This window comes from Hyla sarda, chromosome 2 (genome assembly GCF_029499605.1).
Source record: "Hyla sarda isolate aHylSar1 chromosome 2, aHylSar1.hap1, whole genome shotgun sequence".
In the NCBI taxonomy this organism is placed as follows: domain Eukaryota; kingdom Metazoa; phylum Chordata; class Amphibia; order Anura; family Hylidae; genus Hyla; species Hyla sarda.
This window is the reverse complement of record NC_079190.1, coordinates 501,962,345-501,979,806: the sequence shown is the minus strand read 5'-3', so window position 1 is coordinate 501,979,806 and position 17,462 is coordinate 501,962,345.

The window sequence follows — 17,462 nt, the reverse complement described above, 5'->3', positions numbered from 1 at the left end:
GCAGGGGATGAAGAAAACCAGCGGGCTTCTGGCGAGGAGTCTTATCCCGGGCACAGATAGTGCAGGCTCGCACAAAGTCCACAACATCCGTCTCCAGAGTCGGCCACCAATAGAAGCGGGAGATGAGTTGCACAGATTTCTTGATGCCCACATGACCAGCGAGATGGGAGGAGTGACCCCATTTGAGGATTCCGAGGCGTTGGCGTGGAGAAACAAAGGTCTTTCCTGGAGGAGTTTGCCTGATGGAGGCTGGAGAAGTGGAGATCAGGCAGTCAGGTGGAATGATGTGTTGCGGAGAGAGTTCAACTTCTGAGGCATCCGAGGAACGAGAAAGAGCATCGGCCCTAATGTTCTTATCGGCAGGACGAAAGTGAATCTCAAAATTAAATCGGGCAAAGAACAGAGACCACCGGGCCTGGCGAGGATTCAGCCGTTGGGCAGACTGGAGGTAGGAGAGGTTCTTGTGGTCGGTGTAAATAATAACTGGAAATCTTGATCCCTCCAGCAGATGCCTCCATTCCTCAAGTGCTAATTTAATGGCTAGAAGCTCTCGATCCCCGATGGAGTAGTTCCTCTCCGCCGGAGAGAAGGTCCTAGAAAAAAAACCACAAGTGACAGCATGCCCGGAAGAATTTTTTTGTAAAAGAACAGCTCCAGCTCCCACTGAGGAGGCATCAACCTCCAATAGGAAGGGTTTGGAAGGGTCAGGTCTGGAGAGCACGGGAGCCGAAGAAAAGGCAGACTTGAGTCGTTTAAAGGCGTCTTCCGCTTGAGGAGGCCACGACTTGGGATCGGCATTTTTTTTGGTTAAAGCCACGATAGGAGCCACAACGGTAGAAAAATGTGGAATAAATTGCCTGTAATAATTGGCGAACCCCAAAAAGCGTTGGATAGCACGGAGTCCGGAGGGGCGTGGCCAATCTAAGACGGCAGAGAGTTTGTCTGGATCCATTTGTAGTCCCTGGCCAGAGACCAAATATCCTAGAAAAGGAAGAGATTGGCATTCAAACAGACATTTCTTAATTTTGGCATAGAGTTGATTGTCACGAAGTCTCTGAAGAACCATACGGACATGCTGGCGGTGTTCTTCTAGATTGGCAGAAAAAATTAGGATATCGTCCAGATATACAACAACACAGGAGTATAGCAGATCACGAAAAATTTCATTGACAAAGTCTTGGAAGACAGCAGGGGCGTTGCACAGGCCAAAGGGCATGACCAGATACTCAAAGTGTCCATCTCTGGTGTTAAACGCCGTTTTCCACTCATCCCCCTCTCTGATGCGGATGAGGTAATAGGCGCCTCTTAAGTCCAATTTAGTAAAGATGTGGGCACCTTGGAGGCGATCAAAGAGTTCAGAGATGAGGGGTAGGGGGTAGCGGTTCTTAACCGTGATTTTATTAAGACCGCGGTAGTCAATGCAAGGACGTAGGGAGCCATCTTTTTTGGACACAAAGAAAAATCCAGCTCCGGCAGGAGAGGAGGATTTACGGATAAAGCCCTTTTTTAAATTCTCCTGGACATACTCAGACATGGCAAGAGTCTCTGGGGCAGAGAGAGGATAAATTCTGCCCCGGGGTGGAGTAGTACCCGGGAGGAGGTCGATAGGGCAATCATAAGGCCTGTGAGGAGGTAGAGTCTCAGCTTGTTTTTTGCAGAAAACATCCGCGAAGTCCATATAGGCCTTAGGGAGACCGGTTACTGAGGGAACCACAGAGTCACGGCAAGGGTTACTGGGAACCGGTCTTAGACAGTCCTTGGAACAAGAGGGCCCCCAACTCTTGATCTCCCCAGTGGACCAATCCAGGGTTGGGGAATGAAGTTGAAGCCAGGGAAGTCCAAGGAGAATTTCCGAGGTGCAATTGGGGAGGACCAAAAGTTCAATCCTCTCGTGATGAGATCCGATGCTCATTAGAAGGGGCTCCGTGCGGAAGCGTATGGTACAGTCCAATCTTTCATTGTTTACACAATTGATGTAAAGGGGTCTGGCGAGACTGGTCACTGGAATGTTGAACCTGTTGACGAGAGAGGCCAAAATAAAATTTCCTGCAGATCCAGAGTCCAAGAAGGCCACGGTAGAGAAGGAGAAGGCAGAGGCAGACATCCGCACAGGCACAGTAAGACGTGGAGAAGCAGAGTAGACATCAAGGACTGTCTCACCTTTGTGCGGAGTCAGCGTACGTCTTTCCAGGCGGGGAGGACGGATAGGACAATCCCTCAGGAAGTGTTCGGTACTAGCACAGTACAGGCAGAGGTTCTCCATGCGGCGTCGTGTCCTCTCTTGAGGTGTCAGGCGAGACCGGTCGACCTGCATAGCCTCCACGGCGGGAGGCACAGGAACAGATTGCAGGGGACCAGAGGAGAGAGGAGCCGAGGAGAAGAAACGCCTCGTGCGAACAGAGTCCATATCTTGGCGGAGCTCCTGACGCCTTTCGGAAAAACGCATGTCAATGCGAGTGGCTAGGTGAATAAGTTCATGTAGATTAGCAGGAATTTCTCGTGCGGCCAGAACATCTTTAATGTTGCTGGATAGGCCTTTTTTAAAGGTCGCGCAGAGGGCCTCATTATTCCAGGACAACTCTGAAGCAAGAGTACGGAATTGTACGGCATACTCGCCAACGGAAGAATTACCCTGGACCAGGTTCAACAGGGCAGTCTCAGCAGAAGAGGCTCGGGCAGGTTCCTCAAAGACACTTCGGATTTCCGAGAAGAAGGAGTGTACAGAGGCAGTGACGGGGTCATTGCGGTCCCAGAGCGGTGTGGCCCATGACAGGGCTTTTCCGGACAGAAGGCTGACTACGAAAGCCACCTTAGACCTTTCAGTGGGAAACAGGTCCGACATCATCTCCAGATGCAGGGAACATTGGGAAAGAAAGCCACGGCAAAACTTAGAGTCCCCATCAAATTTATCCGGCAAGGATAGGCGTAGCCCAGGAGCGGCCACTCGCTGCGGAGGAGGTGCAGGAGCTGGCGGAGGAGATGACTGCTGAAGCTGTGGTAGTAACTGTTGTAGCATAACGGTCAGTTGAGACAGCTGTTGGCCTTGTTGCGCTATCTGTTGTGACTGCTGGGCGACCACCGTGGTGAGGTCAGCGACAACTGGCAGAGGAACTTCAGCGGGATCCATGGCCGGATCTACTGTCACGATGCCGGCTGGCGGGTAGTGGATCCTCTGTGCCAGAGAGGGATTGGCGTGGACCGTGCTAGTGGATCGGTTCTAAGTCACTACTGGTTTTCACCAGAGCCCGCCGCAAAGCGGGATGGTCTTGCTGCGGCGGTAGTGACCAGGTCGTATCCACTAGCAACGGCTCAACCTCTCTGGCTGCTGAAGATAGGCGCGGTACAAGGGAGTAGACAGAAGCAAGGTCGGACGTAGCAGAAGGTCGGGGCAGGCAGCAAGGATCGTAGTCAGGGGCAACGGCAGGAGGTCTGGAACACAGGCTAGGAACATACAAGGAACGCTTTCACTGGCACAATGGCAACAAGATCCGGCAGGGAAGTGCAGGGGAAGTGAGGTGATATAGGGAAGTGCACAGGTGAAGACACTAATTGGAATCACTGCGCCAATCAGCGGCGCAGTGGCCCTTTAAATCGCAAAGACCCGGCGCGCGCGCGCCCTAGGGAGCGGGGCCGCGCGCGCCGGGACAGGACCGAGGGAGAGCGAGTCAGGTACGGGAGCCGGGGTGCGCATCGCGAGCGGGCGCTACCCGCATCGCGAATCGCATCCCGGCTGGAAGCAGAATCGCAGCGCCCCGGGTCAGTGGATCTGACCGGAGCGCTGCAGCGGAGAGAGTGTAGCGAGCGCTCCGGGGAGGAGCGGGGACCCGGAGCGCTCGGCGTAACAGATATATCCCCCAGTATAAATGATATATCCCCCCGGTTTAAATTATATATCCCCCCGGTTTAAATTATATATCCCCCGGTATAAATGATATTTCCCCCGGTATAAATGATATATCCCCCAGTATAAATGATATATCCCCCGGTATAAATGATATATGATATATCCCCCGGTATAAATTATATATCCCCCCAGTATAAATTATATATCCCCGGTATAAATTATATATCCCCCAGTATAAATTATACATCCCCCAGTATAAATGATATATCCCCGGTATAAATGATATATCCCCCGGTATAAATGATATATTCCCCAGTTTATATGATATATCCCCCAGTATAAATGATATATCCCCCGGTATAAATGATATATCCCCCGGTATGAATGATATATCCCCCAGTATAAATGATATATCCCCCAGTATAAATGATATATCCCCCGGTATAAATGATATATGATATATCCCCCGGTATAAATGATATATCCCCCCAGTATAAATGATATATCCCCCAGTATAAATTATATATATCCCCCAGTATAAATGATATATCCCCCGGTATAAATGATATATCTCCCCGGTATAAATGATATATCCCCCGGTATAAATGATATATGATATATCCCCCGGTATAAATGATATATCCCCCCAGTATAAATGATATATCCCCCAGTATAAATTATATATATCCCCCAGTATAAATGATATATCCCCCGGTATAAATGATATATCTCCCCGGTATAAATGATATATCCCCCGGTATAAATGATATATCCCCCGGTATAAATGATATTTCCCCCGGTATAAATGATATATCCCCCGGTATAAATGATATATCCCCGGTATAAATGATATTTCCCCCAGTATAAATGATATATCCCCGGTATAAATGATATTTCCCCCAGTATAAATGATATATCCCCGGTATAAATGATATATCCCCCGGTATAAATGATATATGATATATCCCCCGGTATAAATTATATATCCCCCCAGTATAAATTATATATCCCCGGTATAAATTATACATCCCCCAGTATAAATGATATATCCCCGGTATAAATGATATATCCCCCGGTATAAATGATATATTCCCCAGTATATATGATATATCCCCCAGTATAAATGATATATCCCCCGGTATTAATGATATATGATATATCCCCCGGTATAAATTATATATCCCCCCAGTATAAATTATATATCCCCCGGTATAAATGATATATCCCCCGGTATAAATGATATATCCCCCCAGTATAAATGATATATTCCCCAGTATAAATTATATATCCCCCAGTATAAATGATATATCCCCAGGTATAAATTATATATCCCCGGTATAAATTATATATCCCCGGTATAAATTATATATCCCCCAGTATAAATGATATATCCCCCGGTATAAATGATATATCCCCCCAGTATAAATGATATATCCCCCAGTATAAATTATATATCCCCCAGTATAAATGATATATCCCCCAGTATAAATTATATATTCCCCAGTATAAATGATATATCCCCCAGTATAAATGATATATCCCCCGGTATAAATGGTATATCTCCCCGGTATAAATGATATATCCCCCGGTATAAATGATATATCCCCCGGTATAAATGATATTTCCCCCGGTATAAATGATATATACCCCAGTATAAATGATATATCCCCGGTATAAATTATATATCCCCCGGTATAAATGATATATCCCCCGGTATAAATGATATATGATATATCCCCCGGTATAAATTATATATCCCCCAGTATAAATTATATATCCCCGGTATAAATTATATATCCCCCCAGTATAAATGATATATCCCCCAGTATAAATGATATATCCCCGGTATAAATGATATATCCCCCGGTATAAATGATATATCCCCCAGTATAAATGATATATCCCCCAGTATAAATGAAATATCCCCCAGTATAAATTATACATCCCCCAGTATAAATGATATATCCCCGGTATAAATGATATATCCCCCGGTATAAATGATATATCCCCCAGTATAAATGATATATCCCCCAGTATAAATGATATATCCCCCGGTATAAATGAAATATCCCCCCAGTATAAATGATATATCCTCAGGTATAAATTATATATCCCCCAGTATAAATGATATATGATATAGCCCCCGGTATAAATGATATATCCCCCAGTATAAATTATATATCCCCCAGTATAAATGATATATACCCCAGTATAAATGATATATCCCCCCAGTATAAATGATATATCCCCCAATATAAATTATATATCCCCGGTATAAATTATATATCCCCCCAGTATAAATGATATATCCCCCAGTATAAATGATATATCCCCGGTATAAATGATATATCCCCGGTATGAATTATATATCCCCCAGTATAAATGATATATCCCCCAGTATAAATGATATATCCCCGGTATAAATTATATATCCCCCAGTATAAATTATATATTCCTGGTATAAATGACATATTCCCCAGTACAAATGATATATTCCTGGTATAAATGATATATCCCCCGGTATAAATTATATATTCCCTGGTATATATGATATATCCCCAGGTATAAATGATATATCCCCCCAGTATATAGGATATATCCCCCCTGGTATATACGCCTTCTTCTATCTAATAACTGGGCCCAGAGGTCATTATCAGGACCATCCCCAGAACTGAGGAGCACGTGGAGCTGCCGTCTACACATACAAAGGGCCCCAGTAATATAAGTCCTGATGGCGGCCACTGAGCCCTGTTACTGGATAGAAGAAGCCGTATGTTCTATTGTAGTATATAGTGATAATGGGCGGTGATATAAATCTGTAACTTATATATCATATCTACTTATATATAAATCACCACTAAGGGACATCCTCAACATTATAGTATATATTGATAATGGGCGGTGATATAAATCTGTAACTTATATATCATATCTACTTATATATAAATCACCACTAAGGGACATCCTCAACATTATAGTATATAGTGATAATGGGCAGTGATATAAATATAAATCTGTAACTTATATATCATATCTACTTATATATATATTTCTCTATCAGCTCCATTGGGGGACACAGACCATGGGTGTATGCTGCTGTCTCTAGGAGGCTTGACACTATGGCAACCAAAAAAGTCAGCTCCTCCCAGCAGGATATACCCGCCTCCAGGCCCTGAGGTAATCAGTTTCAGCTTAGTGTCTAAGGAGGATAAACACTGGTCTGGGATTCTCCTCAGACCAGGTCTTATATTTTTTATTTTCCTAGTTAGGGATGTGTTAGTTCTTTTATTTCTTTTTCTTTCCGTTTTAAGGTGGGGATTCAGGAACTGCGGTTCACTGTTTCCCCATTGCGAGAGGTGGCAGGCATCTTGGATGTACTGTTAACCCCCTCTCGCCAACGGTCAGCGCTTGGAGTTGTGCCTCATGGGTCCGGGTACCCCTACCTTCCTGTTCGCCTCACTATGAGCTTGGCTTGCTGCAGGTGATAATGCTGACTGAAGACTATAGTCTGAACACTTCATAGGGAAGTCTTCATGAGTATTCCCCCCCCCCCCCTTTTTTTTCTATCAGGTGGCGGATTTTCAATCTCTGGAAACCCCCAGTATTTAGCCCACTATTACATTAGGTCAGGGAGGAGGGTTTTTTCCCTCCTTTTGTCTGCTTGGGGGTCCCTTTCTTTATTATAAGGCTGAGGGACAGAGTAGTGGTGTTTGTACATTTATAGCGGCTTGCTACTAAGCCGCGGCGGTTACTTTCGTTTTGTGCTATGGGCGCTTCTTCGGTCGGGCCGCACATAGCGCTCTATTATGTCTCTCTATCGACAGCGGAGGCTGCCGGAGGTACTTCGCCAGCTCCTTTCCCCTCTATCGGGGCTGGGAGCGGGCGCCATTATCGCCTCAGCTGCATTTTTTTCGGCCGGCTGGGACGCATTAGCACCGCCCACCCAGCCCGTCAGTGTTTCTCTGAGCGGGAACTTGTTCCCACGGCCGCACATTCTTCTTCGGCAGCGGAGGCTGCCGGAGGTACTTTGCCCGCTCCTTTCCCCATTAGTTCGCATATGCAGTGCATATGTGCTGGGGACCGGGAGCGGGCGACATTATTACTCAGCTACATTTACTTCAGCGGACTGGGGCGCAGTAGCTCTGCCCACCGGCCCGTCGGAGCTTCTCTGTGCGGGGGCTAGTTATCTATTGGCACTGTGCGTATGCAGAGGGGAGTTTTCAGTGCCATTCAACAGCGCCCTTGGTTTAGTACGGTCCCCTCTTGCCATTGGTGCAGTGTTCTGCAACTCTCCTCAGCCTGCCAGAGTTTAAAAAAAAAATTCAATAAAAAAATAAAACTTCACAGCAGCTGCCTTGGGGGCTCAGACCGGGGTTTTTTTTACTTGTCCTAGCCCAGACCTGTTCCTCCTTCTAACAGATGACTAGGTCCCTGGTTTCCTTTTACACTCTAAGGGTTGTAACACGAAATTACTGGTTCTGTTAAACCCACTTGTTCTGCCTGCACCACTGCTCCCCCAGAACCCCCTGTTATTTATACTTAGGATGCCCTCCCAGACCCTGTGGGTTCGGCCATCCTTCCAGTCTGGGTATTCCCCGACTTGGCTCAGGTCTCCCGTTATGGGATGACTGCCGTGAAGAGGTCCTCCCTACACGGAGGGTCCCGTTCTCCCCCTGTTCTGATGCTCTCGCAGCATCATAAGGATGTTTCATCTCTCTCATCCCCTGAGTCTTGGGCAGGCACGGGAGCTCCCCTCACAGGCATCGCCCCGTTGCTCCAGCTTGTAGCTCGTCTTTGAGACAGCAGGTTCTTCCTGCTTTTGCTTCTGCCTGGGTGTCAAAAGCCCTTCAAGATCCTTCCAGATGATTTATTTAATCTAGCTCTCCGATGCTCCTCAGCTGGAGATTTTCTGTGTTCTGCTTCCATGCGCAGCCACTGTGCTGCCTTTGCCACAAGCTACCTGGTAGCCACCATGTGGCTTAAAGCATGGAATACCGACCCCACCTTCAGGAAGTGAGGCGACAGGCGGAAAAGAGTTCTCTTTTACCTTTGGATAAGGCTCACAGAACCGCTTTCCGTCGGAAATCCTCCGCCTTCCGGTTCTGTGGACCTTTGGTACCAACAAAGGGTCCAGCCAGACATCTTCCTCCTTCCGGACCCGTCCCTCCTGGAGGTCGGCTATCCGTTCCGGCCGTTTGGCGGCCCCATCAGGCAACCGTAGGCGTTCCTCGGCCTGAAGGGTCGCCCCCCACCCGCCGACCATTCTCGGGTAGTTGGTCGCCTCTTACTCTTCCAGGAATGCTGGACCACGCACATTCAGGATCCCTGGGTCAGGGATGTAGTAGTCAACGGATACAGGATGTACTTTGCTTCCCTTCCATGGGATTGCCTTTTTCTTTCCTGGACCCTCCGCTTCCCATCTCTAGCGAAGGAAGTTCGGAGTGTGCTCCAGCTCCTTTTTGTCCAGGGAGTAATTGTCCCGGTTCCTTCAGGGGAACGTTTTTGAGGTTTATTCCAACCTCTTTGTGATCCCCAAGAAGGCGTTTCTGTTTGCCCAATCTTGGTTCTCGAGTATCTCAGCCAGCATTTTCTGCTTTCCCATCCCGAATGGAGTCTCTCCATTCGGTGCTGGCGTCCGTGGTTCTAGGGAAGTTTTCTTTCCTCGGTGAACATCAAGGATGCCTGCCTCCATAGCTCATTGTTTTCCGGTCTTCAGCGGTACCCCCACCTTGCAGTTTCAGACGGTCATTTTTCATTGTGGCTCTCCATTTTGGTCTGGCCACCTCTCCGCGGACCCTTACCAAAGTCCTGGCGCCTTTGATAGCCCTTTTACGGATAACAGTTGTTTCCGTAATTCCTTACTGGACGACCTCCTGATCAGAGCTCCAGCCAGGGCCCGGATCCTGGAGAGTCTTAGTCTCAACCTTCAGACCTTATCTCACTTTGGTTGGATGGTCAATCGAGACAAGTCCAACTGTTCTCCTGGGGCTCCAGCTCAACGCGGCCTCTGCCCGCTTTCGACTCTGCCGAGTAATTGGCTGACTCTCTTATCTAGAGTCTAATGACTTCGGCACCCTGCTCCAGTTTCCATTCGCTTTTGCATAGATGTCCTGGGTCGGTTGGTGGCGGCCGTGGTCGCCATGCCATTTGCCCAGTTTCATCACCGACCTCTTCAACTGGTGATTTTCTTCCGGTGGGACAGGTCTCCATTGTCTCTCGACCGCAAGATCGTTCTCTCTCGACAGTCTTGTCTGTCCCTTTTATGGTGGCTTAGTTTCCCCCCTGTCTTTCAGCTGTGCTCCTTCCTGCCCCACCCTGCTAGTCTGTCGGGCTGGGGAGGTATTTTCAGGGACCGTCCGGTCTGGGCCTTGGTCTCCCTAGAGCCCTTTTCCCCTTCAACATGTTGGGGCCTAGGGCAATTTTTTCCTTGCTTGTTTCTTGGGAAATTCCCTTCTGGGCGGAACTCGGGTTTCCGGCCATCTTTTCTATCTTCATTCCGGCTGTTCCTGGGCTGTGGTCTTCTCGGCCGGTCCTCAGTCGTCCAAGGCAAGTGGTCCCCACATCTGGAGGTGTTTACAGTGATCTGCAACCCCTGGGGCGCTCCTGTCGTGGACCACTGCTTGTCCCGCCACAACCGAAGCGTTCCTCTTTCGTGACCCAGCCTGGCCCCGGCGGGCGTGGTATGTCGTCGTGGTCAGGTTCCTGCACAACTCAATGCTACGCCTTTCCTATTTACCATCTCTGCCTTTGCTGGCGTGGCGGTTGAGACAGTGGTTTCTGAGGACCTGCGGCTTCTATTCCCAAGTGGTTTGCACCATGCTGAGGGCTCACAGGCCTTCCCCCTGCAAGATTGGCCTCCATACCTGGTGGTCTTCTTATCTTTGGTGTGAAACTCAGCCCTTGTTTCTCCGGTCATAGTTTTCCCTTCCGACCCCTTTCCAGTCGGGGCTGGCCCAAGGGTTGGCTTTTCAGTTCCCTTAAGGGTCAAAGGTTCGGCCCTTTTCCATTCTTTTTTCAACGTCCCCTGGCGTTCAATTATCATGTCCGAACCTGGTTCAGGGAGTGGCACACCTTGCCCTCCTTCTCAGTCCCCTTCTTTCCCTTGGGACTTACTCTTGGTCTTAGGTGCTCTGCAAGGCGCCCCCTTTTGTACTTCTCAGGGACATTTCTCTTCGCCTCCTTCCCCAGAAGGTGGCGTTCCTTATTGCTCTTACCTCTCTTCGGAGGGTGTCAGAGCTGGCAGCTCTCTCCAGCCGTTCTCCCTTCCTGGTTTTATACCTGGACAAGTTGTTTTCCATCCAGGTCTGTCCTTTTTACCTCAGATGGTTTTGACTTTTTCATCTCAATGAGGAGACCGTATTACCGTCCTTTTGTCCGGTCCCTTCTCATCCCTGGAAGCGTCTTTTTTTCCACAACCTGGTTGTGGTGAGGGCTGTTCAGACTTATCTCTGTCTCTCTTTCCTTTCGGCAGTGTGGCTCCCTTTTTTCGTTTCTCCGGAAAGTAGTCGTACAGGACAACCTGCTTCTGCGGCCACCATTTTTTTTCGGTGGATCAGGGCCTGGAGACGGGTATATCCTGCTGGGAGGAGCAGACTTTTTTGGTTGCCATAGTGTCAAGCCTCCTAGAGACAGCAGCATACACCCATGGTCTGTGTCCCCCAATGGATCCTTCGAGAAAGAGATTTTACGGTAAGCATAAAAAATCTCCTTATCACCACTAAGGGACATTGTAGTATATAGTGATAATGGGCAGTGATATAAAACTGTAACTTATATATCATATCTACTTATATATAAATCACCACTAAGGGACATCCTCTACTAGAGATGAGCGAACTTACAGTAAATTTGATTCGTCACGAACTTCTCGGCTCGGCAGTTGATGACTTTTCCTGCATAAATTAGTTCAGCCTTCAGGTGCTCCGGTGGGCTGGAAAAAGTCGATACATTCCTAGGAAAGAGTCTCTTAGGACTGTAACCACCTTTTCCAGCCCACCGGAGCACCGGAAAGCTGAACTAATTTATGCAGGATAAGTCATCAACTGCCGAGCCGAGAAGTTCGTGACGAATCGAATTTACTGTAAGTTCCCTCATCTCTAGTATACATTGTAGTATATAGTGATAATGGGCGGTGATATAAATCTGTAACTTATATAACATATCTACTTAAATGTAAATCACCACTAAGGGACATCCTCTACATTGTAGTATATAGTGATGATGGGCGGTGATATAACCCCTTAACGACAATGTACGTAAATGTACGTCATGGTGACGTGGTACTTAGCGCACCATGACGTACATTTACGCGCCGCCATGGTTGCGAGCACCAGAGGGATGCTCGCGACATGCGCAGCAGGTCCCGGCTGCTATCAGCAGCCAGGGACCGCCGGTAATGGTGGACATCCGCGATATCGCGGATGTCCACCATTAACCCCTCAGATGCCGTGATCAATACAGATCACGGCATCTGTTGCAGTGCGGTACTTTGAATGGATGATCGGGCGCAGCGCTGCCGTGGCGATCCGATCATCGAGCATGGCGGCCGGAGGTCCCCTCACCTGGCTCCGGATGTCTCCCGGGGTCTTCTGCTCTTGTCTGCTCGATCTCACACCAGAGCAGAAGACCCCGGGAGACGGCCGGAGCCAGGTGAGGGGACCTCACCGATAATACTGAGCAGTGCTGTGTCCTATACATAGCACTGAACAATATTAGCAATCAACTGATTGCTATGAATAGTCCCCTATGGGGGCTTAAAAAGTGTAAAAAAAAGTTAAAAAAATTCAAATAAAAAAGTTAAAAAAATTTGAAAAATCCCCTCCCCCAATAAAAAAGTAAAACGTCCGTTTTTCCCATTTTACCCCCCAAAAAGCATAAAAAAAAATGAATACACATATTTGGTATCCCAGCGTGCGTAAAAGTCTGAACTATTAAAATATATTGTTAATTATCCCGTACAGTGAACAGGGTAAATGTAAAAAAAAATTAAAAAGTCCATAATTGCTGCTTTTTTGTCACATTTTATTCCAATATAAATTTATAAAAAAATTATAAAAAGTAAAACCTAAGCAAAAGTGGTACTGATAAAAACTACAGATCATGGCGCAAAAAAATGAGCCCTCAGATCGTCCCGTATACGGAAAAATGAGAAAGTCATAGGTGGTCAAAATAGGGCAATTTAAAACATACTAATTTTGTGAAAATTGTTTGAGATTTTTTTTTAAGCGGTACAATTATAGAAAAGCATATAACATGGGTATCATTTATTCTTTCCTTCTTTTTTTTTTTTTTTTTTTTTTTTTTTTTTACTTTTTATTTAATTTCAAGGTTACATACATTCAAAACAAATAGCACATTCCCTTAATAATAGGGAAACACATTACCTAGTTAAAATAACTAGGAGGAAAGGAAGCGAAAGGAAAAAAATAAAAAGTTTAATCCTATTGACCCACAGAATAAAGAAAACATGTCATTTTTACCATAAAGTGTACATCGTGAAAACAAAACCTTCCAAAATGTGCTAAATTGTGGTTTTCTTTTCAATTTTCCCACATAAATAATATTTGTTTGGTTGCGCCGTACATTTTATTGTAAAATAAGTGATATCAATACAAAGTACAATTGGCGACTCAAAAAACAAGCCCTCATATGGGTCTGTGGATGGAAATATAAGAGAGTTATGATTTTTAGAAGGCGAGGAGGAAAAAATAAAAATGCAAAAATTAAATTGGTCTGTTCCTTAAGGGGATAAAGATATAATACCTAATACCCTAATACCTAGGTCTCTTTCTCTTTTTTTTTTCAGAGAACTTCGAGGGGACATCCCACCAGCCCGAAAGAGGAAGAAAAGAAAGAGGAGACAAACTAAGTAATCTAAGACCATTCTTATTATTTCTTATTGAGACACAAATGGGGGCATTTATCATTGTAGATGTAGGTGAAGCATTTATCATTGTAGGTGTAAGTGAAGCATTTATCATTGTAGGTGTAAGTGAAGCATTTATCATTGTAGGTGTAAGTGAAGCATTTTCTACACCTTTTTGTTTGTGTGCTGGTGATGTGTAGGAGCACCAAATGTATTAAATGGTTGCAGAGCAGGTCACATTTTCTGAAATTTCACTCATACAGCAAAAAGCTAAGCTAAGTCTGGGCTGGTGTAGTTTAGCGACTTTTTGGTGGTTTTCCCCCTTTTTTTTGCGCCTTTTTACAAATAGGCGCAGTTCAAAAAACCCGTCCATATCATGTGTATTGCCAAAAATCAGTAGATTGCATCTTAAAATCAGCAGAAATATGTAACCCAAATGGTGCAAAAAAGGACACTTGCTCCAAAATAGTGACAAATGTAGAAAGAAAAAAAAGGTTAAACACAATAACAAATCCCGGCCAATAATTTTTCCTTAGAGAGAATGTGTCCCAGGTTTTGTGCCCAAGAACCCCCAGCAGTCGTTACACTGGATGATAATAGTATTGTATAGATGTCCTTGTGTAAGCTGCCTGATGCTGCATAATGTACAGTATGGGCTTATAACAAAGGGGGTGCTGTATGTTACCTACAGGTGAGGAGTCATGCCTAGTACATAAATAGCGCTTGTCCCACCCCTGAGGAGCGGGCATGACAGTCACACTGTACACCAGGAGGGAACAACACACACCCCTGCCTAGAGCATGAATAGAGCTTGTCCCACCTCTGAGGAGTGAACATGACAGACATACTGTACACCAGGAGGGAACAACACATGCCCCTGCTTAGTACATGACTAGAGCTTGTCCCACCCCTGAGGAGCGGGCATGACAGTCACACTGTACACCAGGAGGGAACAACAAACGCCCCTGCCTAGAGCATGAATAGAGCTTGTCCCACCCCTGAGGAGCGGACATGACAGTCACACTGTACACCAGGAGGGAACAACACATGCCCCTGCCTAGAGCATGAATAGAGCTTGACCCACCCCTGAGGAGCAGGCATGACAGTCACACTGTACACCAGGAGGGAACAACACATGCCCCTGCCTAGAGCATGAATAGAGCTTGACCCACCCCTGAGGAGCGGATATGACAGTCATACTGTCTGTACACCAGGAGGGAACAACACACACCCCTGATTAGGAGGGAAAAGTAGGGCTTTGTTTTTACCTTATTTACTAAAACTGCCTAAAAATAAAACTATATTTGTTGCCCATAGCAACCAACCAGGGCTTTGATTAGTTAATTTGTACTTTTGCTTCTCTCCCCATCTCACACTCATCTTTTCTCACTTTCAGCTCTTCAGTCGCATTGGATGCAGACACTATAAGGTATGTATATCATCATAATGCACAAAATAGTTAGCAAATACATTTTGTGGACCCTAGCACAAGATCTGTTTTATCTATAGAGCTAAAGCCGACAGCAGGGGCCCCTCTACTACCCAGAGTATACGAGGGAATTGAAGAGAATTCAATTACCTTATATATAATTCTGGGCATCTCCAATACAGGGCTGACCCCCATAGACTTTATGGTGCGGCCAGTGACTTGTAGCTGACAGATCCCTCCAGGAATGATCTCAGACTGCAGGGGGCGCCACAGGAGGAAATGGTGACATGCAGGAAGCTGCTGTTTGGCTGCTCACATGTCACTTCCTGTGCATGGAGGAGAGATCAGTGGAGGAACCTGGAGGCGAGGAGCTGATTCATTGACAGGCTGCAGAGGTTGTGTCACTAAATCTTGACCCCATCTGCTCCTATAGGACAGGTTTAGGGCCCCACAAGAGAATAGAAATCTTCTGTATAATAGTTACTTATTTGTGTCCTCTTTTTCTTCACAGATTCAAGACTAAAGTGATAACAACGAAGCGAGCCTTCAGGTATTTCTCCGGAATCCTCCATCATCCTCTAGTGTTAGGAGATCAGGGGCCCCTATAGTGAGAGCTGAAGGATCATCTGGGGGCCACGTCTTATACATGACACATTCTGGACATTTCTCTAACAATGATTATAACTGGAGCTTTATTTTCTTCCATAGACCAGATCAATATCCGAAAAAGGTCTCCAGAGCAACACCACTGCGAAACATCATGTGAGTGTAGAGGAGGAGCAGGGGCCACCACCGCCGCTTATCCTGCAGCTACTTCTACTTATTCTACAGAATATAAGGGGCCACAATGCAGATCTATCCATGAATGATTCATTGTCAGTAGAAATATCCATATCATGTTCTCTCTGTTCTATCCCAATAGTGAAAGAGCTGCAGAGGAATGGGAGGCCAGAAAACCAGAAAATACTGTGGAGAAGATGGATGGAGGGATGGAAAGATCGGAGAAGAAGGAGGATGGAGGAATCGAAAGATCAGAGGAGAAGGAGGATGGAGGAATGGAAAGATCAGAGAAGAAGGAGGATGGAGGAATGGAAAGATCAGAGGAGAAGGAGGATGGAGGAATGGAAAGATCAGAGGAGAAGGAGGATGGAGGAATGGAAAGATCAGAGGAGAAGGAGGATGGAGGAATGGAAAGATCAGAGGAGAAGGAGGATGGAGGAATGGAAAGATCAGAGGAGAAGGAGGATGGAGGAATGGAAAGATCAGAGGAGAAGGAGGATGGAGGAATGGAAAGATCAGAGGCGAAGGAGGATGGAGGAATGGAAAGATCAGAGGAGAAGGAGGATGGAGGAATGGAAAGAGCAGAGGAGAAGGAGGATGGAGGAATGGAAAGATCAGAGGAGAAGGAGGATGGAGAAATGGAAAGATCAGAGGAGAAGGAGGATGGAGGAATGGAAAGATCAGAGGAGAAGGAGGATGGAGGAATGGAAAGATCAGAGGAGGAGGAGGATGGAGGAATGATGATACAGAAAGAGACAGCAAGAGAGGAAGAGACTGTGTAAGTAGAAATATGCTGGAGGGTTATATACCCCGGGGGCACATACTTATGGGGTCTTTGTGAGGCTTAGAAGAATTATTCTGGATGAGATCACATATAATATCTTGTGTTTCTTTTTCAGGATTTTTAGAACACCAAGTGGCCGGTCCAGACAACGACTGAGGGACATGTGAGTAATAGAAGGAGGTCACATCTGTCTCCTCCATCTTCTTCTGGTCATCTTCATTATACAAAATACAACATTCAGACACTGACTCCTCCTAGTGGCCCCTGGAAGGTTTTATCAGTGGATATTATGTTACATGGGGGGGCCCCGGCCTAGAATCTCCTTATCTCTACTTGGGAATATTGGGAGCTCAGGATCTCAAAGCTTTAATACTAATAAGTCAATGTCCCCCTGATATAGGAGGAGAGATGTGACAGGAGTCATAGTAACACTGGGATCACCCCTCATAGACATTGCAGAATTATAAGAAGCTCACAGAAATTTTGGGGCCCCTTACACAGAAATTCTGAAATTTTGTGGCCCCTTACACAGCTCATGATCTCCCCCCCCCCTCCCCATGGTTTATACATAGTATCAGAAATATAAAATAATACCTCCACTTCAGGACAACATATCACTCCAGCAGTGACTAAATAATACCATCATACTGTATGGAAATAAAACCCCTATACACAGACCAGTTTCACTAATAACACCACTATACAAGGGACAAATAATTGTACCACACCATGAACACTACCACTACCACTACTATTGTTA